The sequence below is a fragment of the Mesoplodon mirus genome (assembly GCF_964341445.2).
Source record: "Mesoplodon mirus genome assembly, chromosome: 5".
Lineage (NCBI taxonomy): Eukaryota > Metazoa > Chordata > Mammalia > Artiodactyla > Ziphiidae > Mesoplodon > Mesoplodon mirus.
Genome location: NC_138980.1, coordinates 53,818,862 through 53,834,540, shown reverse-complemented (window position 1 = coordinate 53,834,540; position 15,679 = coordinate 53,818,862). Strand labels below are relative to the sequence as shown.

General features: G+C 50.1%; 1 protein-coding gene across 1 annotated transcript in view; it reads right to left on the bottom strand.

The window, feature by feature from the left end:
• The window catches only part of LOC309805348 (uncharacterized protein), a gene marked incomplete at both ends in the record, with an annotated part of 172,311 nt that overhangs the window by 60,053 nt on the left and 96,579 nt on the right, over window positions 1-15,679 (bottom strand). The window lies entirely within an intron of this gene.

Sequence of the window (15,679 nt, the reverse complement as noted above, 5' to 3'; positions counted from 1 at the left end):
ACCCTATTTATACCGCAAGCCCTTTGTGACCCGTCACCATCGCATCACACACCCCTTTGTTGAGCCTCCAAGCCCCCACCCCCTTGGGGCAGGCTCACCAGCCTCCCCCTAAACCAACCACCACGTCCATAGGGAACAGGCTGACCCTGCCAGGGTATAGGTGTGGGTAGGCCGGATAGTCTTTCTACTCAAACGGTTGAGAAAACCCTCCTGCTCTTGTAAATATCTGGGTGGTTTCCAGTCTTGTTGTTGTTACAAATCTCCATCATCTTGGCGCTTCTGCTGAACGATGTCCTGGGGATAAAATCCTGGAAGTGGACCGTGTACTTGCTGAGGGCAGGCATCCTATGGGGATTGCTGTTCTCTGTGCCCCCAGCGTATATAGCACAGTGCTGGCAGGAGCTTAGAAAGAGTGCTACCTGTCAGAGTCCCATTGGTACTGTCATTTCCAGGATATGGAGAATTTTCTCACCCATTTTCTCTTTTCAGGGAGGCTAACTTTTTATATTTATATATATTTTTTACAGTTTTAGAAACTGTTTTTATTGTGAAATATAACACACATTCATGAAAGTGCACAAACCGTAAATATATAGCTTAATGAGTAACAAGAAAGTGAGCACCCTTGTAGCTGCCACCCAGAGCAAGAAATAGAAGCCTGCCAGCCCCTCTTCTGCATGCTCCCTCCCCGCAAAGGGAACCCAACCTTGGCTTCTATTTTTTTTCTTTTCCCCCTTCTTTTTTATTGACGTCTAGTCGATTTACAAGGTTGTGTTAATTTCTGTTGTGTTAATTTCTTCCGTTAATTTCTGATTCAGTTTCATGTGCGTTCTTTGTGTATTTCATGTATAGTCTTTTTCCTATTCTTTTCCATTATGGTTTATCACAGGATACTGACTATAGTTCTCTGTGCTCTACAGTAGGACCCTGCTGTTTATCCACCCTGTAGTTTGCATCTGCTAATCCCAAACTCCCAATCCTTCCCTGCCCCCAACCCCACTGAAAGCCCCAAGTCTCTTTTCTATGTCTGGGAGTCTGTTTCTGTTTCGCAGATATGTCCATTGGCATCGTACTGTAGAGTCCATGTATAAGGGATATCGTATGGTGAGAAATGTTATTTTTTAAATAGGCTTCCCAGGTGATCCTTATGCATGTGAATGTTGGAGAACTACTGTCTTCCACTGTAAAGTTATGGCATACTGGGGCGGAAAGAGGCCCCCCCCCAGACCTCCTAGCCCAGTGGTTTTCCATCTTGGCTGCTGCACAGTAGAATTATTGGGTGAGATTTTTAAAACTCCCAGTGCTGGAGGGCTTACCCCACCTAAATGTCATCAGAATCTCTGGGATTGGGGTCAGGCTATCAGTATTTTTGTTTGTTTGTTTTTAAGCTCCCCAGGGAACTTGCAACATACAACCAAGGGTAAGAATCACTGCAGCGGTCCAATCCATTGGTTTTACAGTTGGGGACCCCGTGGCTGCCCACAGAGGTACCATTACAGAGAGGCAGAGTGACCCAGGAGAGTCAGTGGCCCAGACAGGATAGGAACTCAGATTTCCGGACTCCTCGTTGGTGCTGCTTCTACCATAAAGATTGTGTCCCTTTGTTGAGCCAATGACAACCCTGATCCCCCCGTGTTCTGTTTTATCCTACACAAAGTAAAATAACTCCCAATGGTTTGATTTCCTTACAAGCCAGAGAGAGTTTCTGTTTTCATAAGGTGAACCTCTGACCCCAGCTATGGCCTGAAGCTCAGCCCCGGCTGCAGACTTGTCCTCCCTCCACCCTACGTGCCCTGGAGAAGCCTTGCGGGGAAAACAGGCTTCTCTTTCTGGCAGTGGCTATGCACGTGTGACCTTCGAGCAAGCGACGAAAACCTTTTCCTGTGCTTAGTTCCTTGCCTTCTGCAGAGTGCCCATAACCAAACCAGAGTGCTTTGCTGAGAAAAGGGTCGTTTTTCAATAACATAGCCTCGTGCTAGGCACAGCACAGACACCCAATAAATACCTGATGAGTTAAGTAATTAATTCAGCAACGCAAGTATACACATCACACAGTCACTTCCCCCAGCTTATCTTCTCCCCAAACTATTTACATATTAAATCTTATTTCAAAAGATTCGCAACCTCGCAGCGAAAATTTCTGTATAGTGCATCTATTTCCAGCCCTAGTGAATGGCTTAATGATACTTACTACATATCTTCTACAACAAAATTTTGATTCTGGGGTCTCAGGCCAAAGCACAATTCGCATCACAGAAGTCACTGTCAAGTCACTACCAGGCGAGGGGACATAGAAAACACAAGATAGCATTTCTTTTGGAGTTGTATGGTTTCGTTTATTAGAGAAAGTAGGAGTTGCCTCTCTAGGGAAGGATGCAAGCCAACCGGGGCTTTGTCTACCTCCCAGTGGCCATGTGTGAGCCTTGGTGCTGAATCAGGAATGACTGAAGCGCCTAAAGAAGGAGAGGATCTCACTGGATGTCTTACTTCGAGTCCCCGAACTGGTGGCGGGCTGGCTCTTCCTCCGTCTGCGAGCTGTCCTCCCCTCCTTTGTCACCTTTGGAGTTTTCATGGCCGCATGAGGACCAGTGGGAGGATGCTTTCTGGGTCTTGTCCCCTCCTGTCCTGTGGTGACCTTCACCTGTCCTGCGGTGATGGGAACGTTTCCTCGCTGAAGACGTGTCCTCCTTTCCTTTTTTTCCTTCCAGGCTTCATCCCTGGGGTGGGAGACCTTCTGGCTTCCATCCCGTTCAGACGTGTAGCCTTCACTCTGCAAGGTGGAGACCACGGGGGCTGCGACCTTCCCTTCAGCTCTTCCAGCAGCAGGCTTGCTGGTTGTGACTGCACCTGGCAACACCACGCTCGTGCTGCTCTCTGGACCATCTGCCCCCGTCGAGGATGTGCTGGCAACATCCGCCGAGACCAGGTTCGTGTCCTGCGGGGATAGGCGGGCAGCACCTGCGGTGGCCTGGCCGGATCCGCTTTCTCCTGGATCCTCGATGGTGGCTCCCGCCAGGCCCACGGTCATCCCTGCCGCCGATCCTTCGGCGCCTTTCAGGGCTGCAGTTGATCCATGGGGGGCATGATGGATTCCCTCTCCCCCCACATAAGCACAAGACGTGGCTCCAGTCACGTCACGACGCTTGTGAAGCCCAACCTCATCCTGATCCCTTTCTCTGTGGAGCTCTCTGGTCTGAGCCAAGGGGAGGAGAGACAGGTAAGAGAGAGATGACAGAAAGTGAGCTCAGAACTGTCCGCTCCTCTCTCATCCTGGAGCTGAGCAACTCAAGGCCTTATACTTAGAATAACCTTTGACATCACCCAGTCTAAGCTCCCATTGGATGCAAGACCCCATCTACTGCACCCCTGTCCAACGGCCACTCCACTTTACTTGAACAGTCCCAGGGTCAGGGAGAGCACTGATACAATTCTCCATGATGCTCTACACTTTAACTTTATACCCTTGTGCTTCTCTCCCTGCAGGGCAGATTCCTAGAAGTGGGGTTCCTGGGTCAAGGGATGCACACCTTGTACGTTTTGGTGACTCCACGGGTTGGGCTGATTTGAGTCAGCATGTCGGAGTCCCGGGGAGACACAATGAAGGAAGGACTTCCTAACTGTGAATGATGTTCCCCAACTCCTGAGACTACATGGGCTGGGGTAAGTGTTCAAGCAGAGACCAGAGAGTCAGGATGCTGTAGGAGGGATTACAGCCCTAGTGATGAGACCAGTGCAGCCGAGGTGATACCTAAGGTGTCTCTGAAATTCGGCCTCGTGGGACAAGGTGGTGCAGCACTCGGAACCTCTCCAGGGTGGTGACTCCTGTAGTGATAGCTCGTGTGTCCCTGACCCTTTTCAACAGTAGAAGGTATTTCCCAGGCGAGTCTCAGAGAGCACCAAAGGCTATGAAGGACCAGCTTTGCCTTGCTCTCCCAAAGCACCCTGCCCCGTGTTCTTGAGTCCCTGTAGGTGCTTACCACTAGGATGTCGGCATCCTCTGTAGTCGCTGCATCTCCAGTTTGGAGCATCGGGGTACTGCTGTAACTGTCTACCGGTGGTCTCAGGATATAGACAAGCTTTTCCCAATAGGAAAAGAGGTCTTCTTGTGCGTCGGAAGAGGGGCACAGCTGCAGGTAGAAAGTCCGGCCGGTAGCAAGACTCAGGCACAGCTGCTGTTTCTCCCGGTTGTGGATGGAGATCTTGACAAACTTCAAGGGGAGCAGCCTGGTGAGCTCTAGGGTCTTCACGGGCTTGCAACCTCTCCCCTTGGTGATCCCGGCACAGACTTTCCTTGGTCGGGCCAGCAGCATGACGTCAGGTAGTGGGAAGAGGGGACTGGTGGATGCGACGCCCACAGTCACCGTTTGGACGCGGTTGTCTAGGTCGATCAGTTCTCCTTCCTTGCTGACCTGGATAAAGTCGCTCTCAAACATGGGAGCGTACTTGAAAATGTCATACTCTCCTCCCTCGTACAGTTGTCGTTGCAGGACCCCCATGGAGGTCCTCGACACCCCCAATGAACAGTAGCTATTGGCCGTGTAATGAGGTAAACTCTCACTGCTCATGGCTCTCTTCGTTCAAGACAGAGCCACCAGCCACAAGTTGAGCCTCGGAGAGAGAGAGAGAGGGAACGAAAGCACCTCGTCACCTCCCTGCAGGACTCTGCCAGAGTCTCTTGACCCGACCCTATTTATACCGCAAGCCCTTTGTGACCCGTCACCATCGCATCACACACCCCTTTGTTGAGCCTCCAAGCCCCCACCCCCTTGGGGCAGGCTCACCAGCCTCCCCCTAAACCAACCACCACGTCCATAGGGAACAGGCTGACCCTGCCAGGGTATAGGTGTGGGTAGGCCGGATAGTCTTTCTACTCAAACGGTTGAGAAAACCCTCCTGCTCTTGTAAATATCTGGGTGGTTTCCAGTCTTGTTGTTGTTACAAATCTCCATCATCTTGGCGCTTCTGCTGAACGATGTCCTGGGGATAAAATCCTGGAAGTGGACCGTGTACTTGCTGAGGGCAGGCATCCTATGGGGATTGCTGTTCTCTGTGCCCCCAGCGTATATAGCACAGTGCTGGCAGGAGCTTAGAAAGAGTGCTACCTGTCAGAGTCCCATTGGTACTGTCATTTCCAGGATATGGAGAATTTTCTCACCCATTTTCTCTTTTCAGGGAGGCTAACTTTTTATATTTATATATATTTTTTTACAGTTTTAGAAACTGTTTTTATTGTGAAATATAACACACATTCATGAAAGTGCACAAACCGTAAATATATAGCTTAATGAGTAACAAGAAAGTGAGCACCCTTGTAGCTGCCACCCAGAGCAAGAAATAGAAGCCTGCCAGCCCATCTTCTGCATGCTCCCTCCCCGCAAAGGGAACCCAACCTTGGCTTCTATTTTTTTTCTTTTCCCCCTTCTTTTTTATTGACGTCTAGTCGATTTACAAGGTTGTGTTAATTTCTGTTGTGTTAATTTCTTCCGTTAATTTCTGATTCAGTTTCATGTGCGTTCTTTGTGTATTTCATGTATAGTCTTTTTCCTATTCTTTTCCATTATGGTTTATCACAGGATACTGACTACAGTTCTCTGTGCTCTACAGTAGGACCCTGCTGTTTATCCACCCTGTAGTTTGCATCTGCTAATCCCAAACTCCCAATCCTTCCCTGCCCCCAACCCCACTGAAAACCCCAAGTCTCTTTTCTATGTCTGGGAGTCTGTTTCTGTTTCGCAGATATGTTCATTGGCATCGTACTGTAGAGTCCATGTATAAGGGATATCGTATGGTGAGAAATGTTATTTTTTAAATAGGCTTCCCAGGTGATCCTTATGCATGTGAATGTTGGAGAACTACTGTCTTCCACTGTAAAGTTATGGCATACTGGGGCGGAAAGAGGCCCCCCCCCCAGACCTCCTAGCCCAGTGGTTTTCCAACTTGGCTGCTGCACAGTAGAATTATTGGGTGAGATTTTTAAAACTCCCAGTGCTGGAGGGCTTACCCCACCTAAATGTCATCAGAATCTTGGGATTGGGGTCAGGCTATCAATGTTTTTTTTGTTTGTTTTTAAGCTCCCCAGGGAACTCGCAACATACAACCAAGGGTAAGAATCACTGCAGCAGTCCAATCCATTGGTTTTACAGTTGGGGACCCCGTGGCTGCCCACAGAGGTACCATTACAGAGAGGCAGAGTGACCCAGGAGAGTCAGTGGCCCAGACAGGATAGGAACTCAGATTTCCGGACTCCTCGTTGGTGCTGCTTCTACCATAAAGCTTGTGTCCCTTTGTTGAGCCAATGACAACCCTGATCCCCCCGTGTTCTGTTTTATCCTACACAAAGTAAAATAACTCCCAATGGTTTGATTTCCTTACAAGCCAGAGAGAGTTTCTGTTTTCATAAGGTGAACCTCTGACCCCAGCTATGGCCTGAAGCTCAGCCCCGGCTGCAGACTTGTCCTCCCTCCACCCTACGTGCCCTGGAGAAGCCTTGCGGGGAAAACAGGCTTCTCTTTCTGGCAGTGGCTATGCACGTGTGACCTTCGAGCAAGCGACGAAATCCTTTTCCTGTGCTTATTTCCTTGCCTTCTGCAGAGTGCCCATAACCAAACCAGAGTGCTTTGCTGAGAAAAGGGTCGTTTTTCAATAACATAGCCTCGTGCTAGGCACAGCACAGACACCCAATAAATACCTGATGAGTTAAGTAATTAATTCAGCAACGCAAGTATACACATCACACAGTCACTTCCCCCAGCTTATCTTCTCCCCAAACTATTTACATATTAAATCTTATTTCAAAAGATTCGCAACCTCGCAGCGAAAATTTCTGTATAGTGCATCTATTTCCAGCCCTAGTGAATGGCTTAATGATACTTACTACATATCTTCTACAACAAAATTTTGATTCTGGGGTCTCAGGCCAAAGCACAATTCGCATCACAGAAGTCACTGTCAAGTCACTACCAGGCGAGGGGACATAGAAAACACAAGATAGCATTTCTTTTGGAGTTGTATGGTTTCCTTTATTAGAGAAAGTAGGAATTGCCTCTCTAGGGAAGGATGCAAGCCAACCGGGGCTTTGTCTACCTCCCAGTGGCCATGTGTGAGCCTTGGTGCTGAATCAGGAATGACTGAAGCGCCTAAAGAAGGAGAGGATCTCACTGGATGTCTTACTTCGAGTCCCCGAACTGGTGGCGGGCTGGCTCTTCCTCCGTCTGCGAGCTGTCCTCCCCTCCTTTGTCACCTTTGGAGTTTTCATGGCCGCATGAGGACCAGTGGGAGGATGCTTTCTGGGTCTTGTCCCCTCCTGTCCTGTGGTGACCTTCACCTGTCCTGCGGTGATGGGAACGTTTCCTCGCTGAAGACGTGTCCTCCTTTCCTTTTTTTCCTTCCAGGCTTCATCCCTGGGGTGGGAGACCTTCTGGCTTCCATCCCGTTCAGACGTGTAGCCTTCACTCTGCAAGGTGGAGACCACGGGGGCTGCGACCTTCCCTTCAGCTCTTCCAGCAGCAGGCTTGCTGGTTGTGACTGCACCTGGCAACACCACGCTCGTGCTGCTGTCTGGACCATCTGCCCCCGTCGAGGATGTGCTGGCAACATCCACCGAGACCAGGTTCGTGTCCTGCGGGGATAGGCGGGCAGCACCTGCGGTGGCCTGGCCGGATCCGCTTTCTCCTGGATCCTCGATGGTGGCTCCCGCCAGGCCCACGGTCATCCCTGCCGCCGATCCTTCGGCGCCTTTCAGGGCTGCAGTTGATCCATGGGGGGCATGATGGATTCCCTCTCCCCCCACATAAGCACAAGACGTGGCTCCAGTCACGTCACGACGCTTGTGAAGCCCAACCTCATCCTGATCCCTTTCTCTGTGGAGCTCTGTGGTCTGAGCCAAGGGGAGGAGAGACAGGTAAGAGAGAGATGACAGAAAGTGAGCTCAGAACTGTCCGCTCCTCTCTCATCCTGGAGCTGAGCAACTCAAGGCCTTATACTTAGAATAACCTTTGACATCACCCAGTCTAAGCTCCCATTGGATGCAAGACCCCATCTACTGCACCCCTGTCCAACGGCCACTCCACTTTACTTGAACAGTCCCAGGGTCAGGGAGAGCACTGATACAATTCTCCATGATGCTCTACACTTTAACTTTATACCCTTGTGCTTCTCTCCCTGCAGGGCAGATTCCTAGAAGTGGGGTTCCTGGGTCAAGGGATGCACACCTTGTACGTTTTGGTGACTCCACGGGTTGGGCTGATTTGAGTCAGCATGTCGGAGTCCCGGGGAGACACAATGAAGGAAGGACTTCCTAACTGTGAATGATGTTCCCCAACTCCTGAGACTACATGGGCTGGGGTAAGTGTTCAAGCAGAGACCAGAGAGTCAGGATGCTGTAGGAGGGATTACAGCCCTAGTGATGAGACCAGTGCAGCCGAGGTGATACCTAAGGTGTCTCTGAAATTCGGCCTCGTGGGACAAGGTGGTGCAGCACTCGGAACCTCTCCAGGGTGGTGACTCCTGTAGTGATAGCTCGTGTGTCCCTGACCCTTTTCAACAGTAGAAGGTATTTCCCAGGCGAGTCTCAGAGAGCACCAAAGGCTATGAAGGACCAGCTTTGCCTTGCTCTCCCAAAGCACCCTGCCCCGTGTTCTTGAGTCCCTGTAGGTGCTTACCACTAGGATGTCGGCATCCTCTGTAGTCGCTGCATCTCCAGTTTGGAGCATCGGGGTACTGCTGTAACTGTCTACCGGTGGTCTCAGGATATAGACAAGCTTTTCCCAATAGGAAAAGAGGTCTTCTTGTGCGTCGGAAGAGGGGCACAGCTGCAGGTAGAAAGTCCGGCCGGTAGCAAGACTCAGGCACAGCTGCTGTTTCTCCCGGTTGTGGATGGAGATCTTGACAAACTTCAAGGGGAGCAGCCTGGTGAGCTCTAGGGTCTTCACGGGCTTGCAACCTCTCCCCTTGGTGATCCCGGCACAGACTTTCCTTGGTCGGGCCAGCAGCATGACGTCAGGTAGTGGGAAGAGGGGGCTGGTGGATGCGACGCCCACAGTCACCGTTTGGACGCGGTTGTCTAGGTCGATCAGTTCTCCTTCCTTGCTGACCTGGATAAAGTCGCTCTCAAACATGGGAGCGTACTTGAAAATGTCATACTCTCCTCCCTCGTACAGTTGTCGTTGCAGGACCCCCATGGAGGTCCTCGACACCCCCACTGAACAGTAGCTATTGGCCGTGTAATGAGGTAAACTCTCACTGCTCATGGCTCTCTTCGTTCAAGACAGAGCCACCAGCCACAAGTTGAGCCTCGGAGAGAGAGAGAGAGGGAACGAAAGCACCTCGTCACCTCCCTGCAGGACTCTGCCAGAGTCTCTTGACCCGACCCTATTTATACCGCAAGCCCTTTGTGACCCGTCACCATCGCATCACACACCCCTTTGTTGAGCCTCCAAGCCCCCACCCCCTTGGGGCAGGCTCACCAGCCTCCCCCTAAACCAACCACCACGTCCATAGGGAACAGGCTGACCCTGCCAGGGTATAGGTGTGGGTAGGCCGGATAGTCTTTCTACTCAAACGGTTGAGAAAACCCTCCTGCTCTTGTAAATATCTGGGTGGTTTCCAGTCTTGTTGTTGTTACAAATCTCCATCATCTTGGCGCTTCTGCTGAACGATGTCCTGGGGATAAAATCCTGGAAGTGGACCGTGTACTTGCTGAGGGCAGGCATCCTATGGGGATTGCTGTTCTCTGTGCCCCCAGCGTATATAGCACAGTGCTGGCAGGAGCTTAGAAAGAGTGCTACCTGTCAGAGTCCCATTGGTACTGTCATTTCCAGGATATGGAGAATTTTCTCACCCATTTTCTCTTTTCAGGGAGGCTAACTTTTTATATTTATATATATTTTTTACAGTTTTAGAAACTGTTTTTATTGTGAAATATAACACACATTCATGAAAGTGCACAAACCGTAAATATATAGCTTAATGAGTAACAAGAAAGTGAGCACCCTTGTAGCTGCCACCCAGAGCAAGAAATAGAAGCCTGCCAGCCCCTCTTCTGCATGCTCCCTCCCCGCAAAGGGAACCCAACCATGGCTTCTATTTTTTTTCTTTTCCCCCTTCTTTTTTATTGACGTCTATTCGATTTACAAGGTTGTGTTAATTTCTGTTGTGTTAATTTCTTCCGTTAATTTCTGATTCAGTTTCATGTGCGTTCTCTGTGTATTTCATGTATAGTCTTTTTCGTATTCTTTTTCATTATGGTTTATCACAGGATACTGACTACAGTTCTCTGTGCTCTACAGTAGGACCCTGCTGTTTATCCACCCTGTAGTTTGCATCTGCTAATCCCAAATTCCCAATCCTTCCCTGCCCCCAACCCCACTGAAAACCCCAAGTCTCTTTTCTATGTCTGGGAGTCTGTTTCTGTTTCGCAGATATGTTCATTGGCATCGTACTGTAGAGTCCATGTATAAGGGATATCGTATGGTGAGAAATGTTATTTTTTAAATAGGCTTCCCAGGTGATCCTTATGCATGTGAATGTTGGAGAACTACTGTCTTCCACTGTAAAGTTATGGCATACTGGGGCAGAAAGAGGCACCCCCCCAGACCTCCTAGCCCAGTGGTTTTCCAACTTGGCTGCTGCACAGTAGAATTATTGGGTGAGATTTTTAAAACTCCCAGTGCTGGAGGGCTTACCCCACCTAAATGTCATCAGAATCTCTGGGATTGGGGTCAGGCTATCAATGTTTTTTTTGTTTGTTTTTAAGCTCCCCAGGGAACTCGCAACATACAAACAAGGGTAAGAATCACTGCAGCGGTCCAATCCATTGGTTTTACAGTTGGGGACCCCGTGGCTGCCCACAGAGGTACCATTACAGAGAGGCAGAGTGACCCAGGAGAGTCAGTGGCCCAGACAGGATAGGAACTCAGATTTCCGGACTCCTCGTTGGTGCTGCTTCTACCATAAAGATTGTGTCCCTTTGTTGAGCCAATGACAACCCTGATCCCCCCGTGTTCTGTTTTATCCTACACAAAGTAAAATAACTCCCAATGGTTTGATTTCCTTACAAGCCAGAGAGAGTTTCTGTTTTCATAAGGTGAACCTCTGACCCCAGCTATGGCCTGAAGCTCAGCCCCGGCTGCAGACTTGTCCTCCCTCCACCCTACGTGCCCTGGAGAAGCCTTGAGGGGAAAACAGGCTTCTCTTTCTGGCAGTGGCTATGCACGTGTGACCTTCGAGCAAGCGACGAAAACCTTTTTCTGTGCTTATTTCCTTGCCTTCTGCAGAGTGCCCATAACCAAACCAGAGTGCTTTGCTGAGAAAAGGGTCGTTTTTCAATAACATAGCCTCGTGCTAGGCACAGCACAGACACCCAATAAATACCTGGTGAGTTAAGTAATTAATTCAGCAACGCAAGTATACACATCACACAGTCACTTCCCCCAGCTTATCTTCTCCCCAAACTATTTACATATTAAATCTTATTTCAAAAGATTCGCAACCTCGCAGTGAAAATTTCTGTATAGTGCATCTATTTCCAGCCCTATTGAATGGCTTAATGATACTTACTACATATCTTCTACAACAAAATTTTGATTCTGGGGTCTCAGGCCAAAGCACAATTCGCATCACAGAAGTCACTGTCAAGTCACTACCAGGCGAGGGGACATAGAAAACACAAGATAGCATTTCTTTTGGAGTTGTATGGTTTCCTTTATTAGAGAAAGTAGGAATTGCCTCTCTAGGGAAGGATGCAAGCCAACCGGGGCTTTGTCTACCTCCCAGTGGCCATGTGTGAGCCTTGGTGCTGAATCAGGAATGACTGAAGCGCCTAAAGAAGGAGAGGATCTCACTGGATGTCTTACTTCGAGTCCCCGAACTGGTGGCGGGCTGGCTCTTCCTCCGTCTGCGAGCTGTCCTCCCCTCCTTTGTCACCTTTGGAGTTTTCATGGCCGCATGAGGACCAGTGGGAGGATGCTTTCTGGGTCTTGTCCCCTCCTGTCCTGTGGTGACCTTCACCTGTCCTGCGGTGATGGGAACGTTTCCTCGCTGAAGACGTGTCCTCCTTTCCTTTTTTTCCTTCCAGGCTTCATCCCTGGGGTGGGAGACCTTCTGGCTTCCATCCCGTTCAGACGTGTAGCCTTCACTCTGCAAGGTGGAGACCACGGGGGCTGCGACCTTCCCTTCAGCTCTTCCAGCAGCAGGCTTGCTGGTTGTGACTGCACCTGGCAACACCACGCTCGTGCTGCTCTCTGGACCATCTGCCCCCTTCGAGGATGTGCTGGCAACATCCGCCGAGACCAGGTTCGTGTCCTGCGGGGATAGGCGGGCAGCACCTGCGGTGGCCTGGCCGGATCCGCTTTCTCCTGGATCCTCGATGGTGGCTCCCGCCAGGCCCACGGTCATCCCTGCCGCCGATCCTTCGGCGCCTTTCAGGGCTGCAGTTGATCCATGGGGGGCATGATGGATTCCCTCTCCCCCCACATAAGCACAAGACGTGGCTCCAGTCACGTCACGACGCTTGTGAAGCCCAACCTCATCCTGATCCCTTTCTCTGTGGAGCTCTGTGGTCTGAGCCAAGGGGAGGAGAGACAGGTAAGAGAGAGATGACAGAAAGTGAGCTCAGAACTGTCCGCTCCTCTCTCATCCTGGAGCTGAGCAACTCAAGGCCTTATACTTAGAATAACCTTTGACATCACCCAGTCTAAGCTCCCATTGGATGCAAGACCCCATCTACTGCACCCCTGTCCAACGGCCACTCCACTTTACTTGAACAGTCCCAGGGTCAGGGAGAGCACTGATACAATTCTCCATGATGCTCTACACTTTAACTTTATACCCTTGTGCTTCTCTCCCTGCAGGGCAGATTCCTAGAAGTGGGGTTCCTGGGTCAAGGGATGCACACCTTGTACGTTTTGGTGACTCCACGGGTTGGGCTGATTTGAGTCAGCATGTCGGAGTCCCGGGGAGACACAATGAAGGAAGGACTTCCTAACTGTGAATGATGTTCCCCAACTCCTGAGACTACATGGGCTGGGGTAAGTGTTCAAGCAGAGACCAGAGAGTCAGGATGCTGTAGGAGGGATTACAGCCCTAGTGATGAGACCAGTGCAGCCGAGGTGATACCTAAGGTGTCTCTGAAATTCGGCCTCGTGGGACAAGGTGGTGCAGCACTCGGAACCTCTCCAGGGTGGTGACTCCTGTAGTGATAGCTCGTGTGTCCCTGACCCTTTTCAACAGTAGAAGGTATTTCCCAGGCGAGTCTCAGAGAGCACCAAAGGCTATGAAGGACCAGCTTTGCCTTGCTCTCCCAAAGCACCCTGCCCCGTGTTCTTGAGTCCCTGTAGGTGCTTACCACTAGGATGTCGGCATCCTCTGTAGTCGCTGCATCTCCAGTTTGGAGCATCGGGGTACTGCTGTAACTGTCTACCGGTGGTCTCAGGATATAGACAAGCTTTTCCCAATAGGAAAAGAGGTCTTCTTGTGCGTCGGAAGAGGGGCACAGCTGCAGGTAGAAAGTCCGGCCGGTAGCAAGACTCAGGCACAGCTGCTGTTTCTCCCGGTTGTGGATGGAGATCTTGACAAACTTCAAGGGGAGCAGCCTGGTGAGCTCTAGGGTCTTCACGGGCTTGCAACCTCTCCCCTTGGTGATCCCGGCACAGACTTTCCTTGGTCGGGCCAGCAGCATGACGTCAGGTAGTGGGAAGAGGGGACTGGTGGATGCGACGCCCACAGTCACCGTTTGGACGCGGTTGTCTAGGTCGATCAGTTCTCCTTCCTTGCTGACCTGGATAAAGTCGCTCTCAAACATGGGAGCGTACTTGAAAATGTCATACTCTCCTCCCTCGTACAGTTGTCGTTGCAGGACCCCCATGGAGGTCCTCGACACCCCCACTGAACAGTAGCTATTGGCCGTGTAATGAGGTAAACTCTCACTGCTCATGGCTCTCTTCGTTCAAGACAGAGCCACCAGCCACAAGTTGAGCCTCGGAGAGAGAGAGAGAGGGAACGAAAGCACCTCGTCACCTCCCTGCAGGACTCTGCCAGAGTCTCTTGACCCGACCCTATTTATACCGCAAGCCCTTTGTGACCCGTCACCATCGCATCACACACCCCTTTGTTGAGCCTCCAAGCCCCCACCCCCTTGGGGCAGGCTCACCAGCCTCCCCCTAAACCAACCACCACGTCCATAGGGAACAGGCTGACCCTGCCAGGGTATAGGTGTGGGTAGGCCGGATAGTCTTTCTACTCAAACGGTTGAGAAAACCCTCCTGCTCTTGTAAATATCTGGGTGGTTTCCAGTCTTGTTGTTGTTACAAATCTCCATCATCTTGGCGCTTCTGCTGAACGATGTCCTGGGGATAAAATCCTGGAAGTGGACCGTGTACTTGCTGAGGGCAGGCATCCTATGGGGATTGCTGTTCTCTGTGCCCCCAGCGTATATAGCACAGTGCTGGCAGGAGCTTAGAAAGAGTGCTACCTGTCAGAGTCCCATTGGTACTGTCATTTCCAGGATATGGAGAATTTTCTCACCCATTTTCTCTTTTCAGGGAGGCTAACTTTTTATATTTATATATATTTTTTACAGTTTTAGAAACTGTTTTTATTGTGAAATATAACACACATTCATGAAAGTGCACAAACCGTAAATATATAGCTTAATGAGTAACAAGAAAGTGAGCACCCTTGTAGCTGCCACCCAGAGCAAGAAATAGAAGCCTGCCAGCCCCTCTTCTGCATGCTCCCTCCCCGCAAAGGGAACCCAACCATGGCTTCTATTTTTTTTCTTTTCCCCCTTCTTTTTTATTGACGTCTATTCGATTTACAAGGTTGTGTTAATTTCTGTTGTGTTAATTTCTTCCGTTAATTTCTGATTCAGTTTCATGTGCGTTCTCTGTGTATTTCATGTATAGTCTTTTTCGTATTCTTTTTCATTATGGTTTATCACAGGATACTGACTACAGTTCTCTGTGCTCTACAGTAGGACCCTGCTGTTTATCCACCCTGTAGTTTGCATCTGCTAATCCCAAATTCCCAATCCTTCCCTGCCCCCAACCCCACTGAAAACCCCAAGTCTCTTTTCTATGTCTGGGAGTCTGTTTCTGTTTCGCAGATATGTTCATTGGCATCGTACTGTAGAGTCCATGTATAAGGGATATCGTATGGTGAGAAATGTTATTTTTTAAATAGGCTTCCCAGGTGATCCTTATGCATGTGAATGTTGGAGAACTACTGTCTTCCACTGTAAAGTTATGGCATACTGGGGCAGAAAGAGGCACCCCCCCAGACCTCCTAGCCCAGTGGTTTTCCAACTTGGCTGCTGCACAGTAGAATTATTGGGTGAGATTTTTAAAACTCCCAGTGCTGGAGGGCTTACCCCACCTAAATGTCATCAGAATCTCTGGGATTGGGGTCAGGCTATCAATGTTTTTTTTGTTTGTTTTTAAGCTCCCCAGGGAACTCGCAACATACAAACAAGGGTAAGAATCACTGCAGCGGTCCAATCCATTGGTTTTACAGTTGGGGACCCCGTGGCTGCCCACAGAGGTACCATTACAGAGAGGCAGAGTGACCCAGGAGAGTCAGTGGCCCAGACAGGATAGGAACTCAGATTTCCGGACTCCTCGTTGGTGCTGCTTCTACCATAAAGATTGTGTCCCTTTGTTGAGCCAATGACAACCCTGATCCCCCC